This window comes from Panthera onca, chromosome D4, assembly GCF_046562875.1.
Source record: "Panthera onca isolate mPanOnc1 chromosome D4, mPanOnc1 haplotype 2, whole genome shotgun sequence".
Taxonomy (NCBI): Eukaryota; Metazoa; Chordata; class Mammalia; order Carnivora; family Felidae; genus Panthera; species Panthera onca.
In genome coordinates, this window is record NC_138351.1 from 73,812,717 (window position 1) to 73,818,792 (window position 6,076).

Genomic DNA, 6,076 nt, shown 5'->3' on the forward strand with positions numbered 1-6,076 from the left:
ACTTCTCTCCTCAAAAACCCTCCTGCAAAAACTGGTAAATTGCACGTAAATTATACCTCCACAGAGCTGATTAAACAAAAACTACTACAAACCACCTTCCTATGGCTTCTCATCTCAGAGTAAAAGCCAAACTCCTACTCAGCCCTGTGATGTGGAGCCCTCTTACCTCTCTCATCTCAACATCTACTGTCATCTACTGTCAACATCAACTTACTCTTCTGTCCACAGTGGCCTCCATAAAGGCTCAGTGCATTTGAGCCCCTGGGTCTTTGCATTTGCTCCTCCCTCTATGAATTCCCCACCGCAACCTCAGCTATCTGCAAGGCTCAGCCCCTCGTTTTTTTCAAATCTCTACTCAGTGTCACACTACATGAAATAACAGCTGTCCTGAGCCTCCCCTAAGCCTATTACTCTAGCGTAGTTTCCTCTGCTAGTCACTATCTGACACGCTGTATATTTACTTATTTATTATCTGTGTTCCCATCCTAGACCATCAGTTCCATGGACGCAGGGACTTTGTTTTGTTCACTGCTGTGTCCCCAGTGCCTCACACACTATCTGGCAAAAAGCAGGCCATTAACATTTACTCAACGACAAAAAAGAAAGATCTTTCTTTCTTCCCTCTGGGCACAGAGATGATATTTCAGGGAAGAAAAAGTAAAAATCACATTGCATAATAGACTCACTTGTATGTTTTATGCATATAACATTGCCAAAGAGACTCAAGAAAGTATATACTACTGGGAGTTAAGTGTGAGATGGAAGATTCTGCTGTTTCCTCAGTCTCGCTTCTCACATGCCTCTCATAAGTGAGCATCTTGCCATGCTAACAGTTATTCTGATGTTTAAAGGACATATTTGGATACATGTATACATATATTACTGCATAAATATACACATGTAATATGCACATATAAATATGAGCAATTTAAGAAAATTACAAAGGATATTTAACTACATGTGATGTATCAAACTTCAGGCGGTAATTTTAGAAATTAAAACCAGCTTAAGGTACAAATTGCCTTGCAAAGTTTTGCTCACCAAAGACAATGTAGTCATGTCCTCCTTAATGACATCTTGTCTAGTTAAACAGAGACCTGAGAAAGCAGAGCTGAAAAAGGGGCCCTGAGAAGTCAGGACTGTCTCTATAGGAACCCTGTCTGACTACCTGGATGTAACATAACAGTCACTGCTCTTCACAGCCCATAAGAGTAGGGAATCAATTCCACAACTCCCGACAGAAAAGGCTTCAGAAATTTATCTACAAAACAACAAAACAAAAAACCCTTTGGTGAAGCTGCATTTCAGAGGAAAGAGCAAAGAAGTGGATGTCAGAAGGCCTACACTGGGGACGGGCGGTGGGCGGGGGTCCTAAGTTCCTAGATCAGTTTTCCTCCAATTCTCAAACAAGGGCTGGAGCGGCGGTCCCTCTCCTTTTAGTATCTGATCCCACCACAGCCAAAGACCCCGAAGACCGCGCTCGTCTTCCCAACCTGCCCTCCTACCCCCAACCCCCAAGTGAGAGCCCAAACCTTGACCCTTAAAGCTGGGGTGCCCAACCAGGGCTCTGCTTCCCCTAACCCAGAGACAGCCCTAGGCCGGCTTAAACCCCGTCGCGGAGCCCAAGACACCGCTTCGCGCCTCAACGCGGACGCGAACCGCGACCTCCAATTCTCCGTCTTTCTTCCGCCCCCGCCATTGAGCCGGGAAGACACGCTCCACAGGCTACTCGCGCTCCACCTCATCCCCCAGGGTCTGGAGGAGTCCTGGGCGGAGGCCCCTTCCTGGCTACCACCCGAGTGCAGGCGTCAGGAAAAAAACGTACTCACCAGCTCCACGAAGAAATGAAGAACACCCTCCGACCACCCAGAGCCTTCACCGCGCGAGCCAGGAAGTGCGCCTGCGCAAGCGGCCGTCTGGGACTACATTCCCAGCATGCTCTGCAAAGGCAGGGCGCGCGGCCGCGGAGTCTTACACGCGAAGGCTGGTTGACTTTCTATCTCGTGGCGCCTTGGGAGTGGGACTAGTTTTCTTTCGTTATTCACATAAAAAGAGAAAAGAAGGAGAGGGTAAGCTTCTTCTTTCATTGTAGACTAGCATGAATCCAAAGGCATGCAGATTTTTCGTTAACCTTTACACAAAAGGAACGCCTATACATTATAGTAATAACCTTTTATTCAACGAGCGAAAAGGACTGTAAAAAAAAACCCCACAAACTAGATGGAATTCCTTAACAAAGGGACAATCCCTGTTGACACCGTGGTGTGCGTATAGTATTCTAAAAATACAGACAGCCCCATTCTTCATGTGTTGGGAGGGCGCGGGGTATGAAAAGAGAAAGAATGATTGCAGCCAAGAAAAAGGTAAAACTACTTTTCTTGTAATATATTGTCTAGCTTTTTTGTCTGTTACGTGTTTAGGTTATGTTCATTTTAATGGCACTCAAAACAGTGCTTCGATGAATCCTTGTAAATTGTGTCCTCCTCCACATCTCTTCTTGAGTAGAGCCCAATAAATAACTTTAATTGAAAGGGAATGTGCATACCTTACTTTTTTCTATACAAAGAATATAGTGGGTTGTAGAGAATAGAGATAAGGAAAAAAGATTAAAATCAGGTAAAAGCCCACTATTATATATTTAAATATTACCTGCACTGTATATGTGTCACATATATGTAAATACATATTTACTTGTTAAGTGTGTACTGTAGATACTTCTGAAATTAAAAATAGAGCAACATGGGGCGCCTGGGTGGCTCAGTGGGTTAAGCCTCTGACTCTTGGTTTTGGCTGTGGTCATTATCTCACAGTGAGTTAGAGGCCCAAACTGGGCTCTGCTCTGACAACCAGGAGCCTGCTTGAAATTCTCTGTCTCCCTCTCTCTCAAAATAAGTAAATAAACCTTAAAATAAATGCATACATACATACATACATACAAACATACATACAATGAAACTGCTTTTACTTATTTAAAGGTTTATTTATTTATTTTGAGAGAGAGGGCAAGCATGAGAGGGGGAAGGGGGCAGAGGGAGAGAGAATCCCAAGCAGGCTCCACACTCAGCACTGAGCCTGAGGTGGGCTTGATCCCACAACCCTAGGATCATGACCTGAGCCGAAATCAAGAGTCAGATGCTTAACTGACTGAGCCGACCAGGTGCCTTGAAAGTGCTTTTAAAATTTAATTTCTTGTAAACATTCCTTCATGTCTTTAAATATTATTCTGCATTAACGTTAGCACAACTTTCTATCAAACTGAGTCTAAATATTTGAGTGGTAGCATATCATTTCCAATTTTTCCTATTGTAAGAAAATATGAAATAAATATGCTTATAGCTAAATCTTTCTCCACACCCTTATTTGATTAGGACAAAATCAGAGGATTAAATAAATTTTAGATATCATGAAACTATCTTTCTATAAAGCTATAATAATTTATACTTTCACCAGCAGTGCATGTGTCTTAGTCCATTCGGGCTGCTATCACAGGACACATGCCCTAGACTGGGTGGCTTGTAAACAATAGAAATTTCTCAGAGTTCTGAAGTCTGGAAAGTCTAAAACCAAATGCCATGACTTTGAGGATTAGGTCTCAACATATGAATTTTGGGAGCAACAAACATACAGCCTCTGGCAGCTATTGTCACTCTCTTGTGTCTCACTGTCTCCTTTTTGCATTTTTAGATGTCCTTATACCTTTGCAACAACTTCCCTGTATTAAAGTCCCTTTATTCAACTACCTAGTATAGGTTCTATTTTCCTGACTGGAATCTGCCTTATATATTAACTTTAAAAATTACTTTAAGGGGCACCTGAGTGGCTCAGTTGGTTAAGTGTCTGACTTCAGCTCAGGTCACGATCTCACAGTTTGTGGGTTCAAGCCCCACGTTGGGCTCTGTGCTGACAGCTCAGAGCCTGGAGCCTGCTTTGGATTCTGTGTCTCATTCTCTCTCTGCCCCTCCCTCACTTGTGCTCTGTCTGTCTCAAAAATAAATAAACGTAAAAACTGTTTTTAAATAAATAAAAATTACTTTTGCCTATTTGATGTTTTCTTGATTTTACTTTACCTGATTGGTAAAGTTAGGTATCATTTATATGTTCATTTCATTGATTACATATTTCATCATTTGAAATTTTTTCTTTTCCCTCTTCCTCAGCGATACTTGTGGAGGTGGCAGCCATCCACATCATAGCCACCCTTAGACCTCTGATGAAGCCCAAAATCATTCAAAAGAAGACCAAGAAGTTCATCCTGGACCAGTCAGACCAGTATGTCAAAATTAAGCACAACTGGCAGAAACCCAGAGGCACTGACAATAGGGTGCGCAAAAGATTCAAGGACCAGATCTTGATGCCCAACACTGGTTATGGGAGCAACAAGAAAACAAAGCACATGTGCCCAGTGGCTTCCAGGAGTTCCTGGTCCACAATGTCAAGGAGCTCGAAGTGCTGCTAATGTGCAACAAATCTTGCTGTGCAGAGATTGATCACAATACCTCCCCCAAGAACCACAAAGCCATTGTGGAAAAGCAGCCCAGCTGAAGGCCAGGCTACACAGTGAAGAAAATGAATAGACACCTTATGTGCATGTCATAATTGTATTAATAAAACCATAAAACTATGGGACAGTTGGTTCAGTTGGTTAAGCTTCTGACTTCAGCTCAGATCATGATCGCACGGTTCATGAGTTCAAGCCCTGTGTCAGGTTCTGTGATGACAGCTCAGAGCTTGGAGCCTGCTTCAGATTCTTGGTCTCCCTCTCTCTCTGCCCCTCCACTGCTCATGATCTATCTCTCTCTCTCAAAAATAAATAAAAACATTTTTAAAAACATTTTTTTAAACCCATAAAACTACATACACACACAAAAATTTTTTTTCATATTTATTTATTTTTGAGAGCAAGGGAGAGACAGAGCACAAGCCAGGAAGGGGCAGAGAGAGAGGGAGACACAGAATCCAAACCAGGCTCCAGGCTCTGAGCTGTCAGCACAGAGCCGCACATGGGGCTCAAACTCACAATCTGTAAAAAGAAATCATGACTAGAGCTGAAGTCAGATGCTTAATCGACTGAGATACCTAGGCACTCCTCTTTTTTTTTTTTAAGGTTTACTATGAGAGAGTGTGTGTGCAAGTACGTGCACAAGCAGGGGAGGGAGAGAGAGAGAGGAGAGAGAGAATCCTAAGCAGGTTCCATGCTGTCAGTGCAGAGCCCCACTCGGGGCTTGATCTCACAAACCATGAAATCATTGACCTGAGCAGAAACCAAGAGTCTGTTGCTTAACCAACTAAGTCACCCAGGTGCCCAAGGAAAGTTTTCTTCTGTATAGGTTATCTTTATCTGTCTTACTGATAGGAACTTAGCTATATTCTGAACATTAATATCTTTTCTGTTGTATGCAGAACAACAGTCCCTACCAGTCTTGTTTCTCTATCTGTAAATACAGTATTTTGCTTATTTGTTCAAATCTATCAATCCCACTTTTATGGATTAGGATTTGAAATGCCAAGTATATATCTATATATATTACATATATAATTTTTAGCCCCCCATTTTTTTACCATTGAGCTATTTCTGTGCCCATACCATAGTACTTTACTTATTTTAAATTTTAAAATAGGTTTATCAGATAGGAAAATTCTTCTGTGAATGTTCTTTGCCAATAAGTTTTGGGCTATTTTTTTGCATTTGCAATTTCAGATGAAGTTGAAAATAAATGTGATAACTATTTTTTTTAAACCTATGGGGTTGAGGTAGAGGTAAGAATTCTACCGCCGTCCACAATAGAATAAAATAGGAAACTGGACAAAACACAGAACAATGGTTTCCAGACACTGAATAACAGCACAGAACTGTGATCCTTAAGAGAAAAATAAAGTGACCTCTATGATTGCCTCCAGGATAAATCCTCAGGGAGGAATATCTTAAAGAGAGCCCAGGGGTTCACTAAGTTGAGGAGAAAGAGATCAGACATGAGGGAGGCCAGAGTTTAGACTACTCCAATCAGACTACTTGAGAGAAGTGAGCTACACAGCAGTATATAAAAGTAATATGTCATGAACAAGTAGGGTTTACCTC

General features: G+C 41.9%; 1 long non-coding RNA gene across 1 annotated transcript; it reads left to right on the forward strand.

The window, feature by feature from the left end:
* Positions 1-2,067: 2,067 nt before the first annotated feature.
* LOC132663065 (uncharacterized) lies at positions 2,068-4,623 on the forward strand. The gene is made up of 2 exons (XR_013551691.2): positions 2,068-2,363; positions 4,158-4,623. It is a non-coding gene; the product is annotated as an uncharacterized LOC132663065 (long non-coding RNA).
* Positions 4,624-6,076: the final 1,453 nt, after the last annotated feature.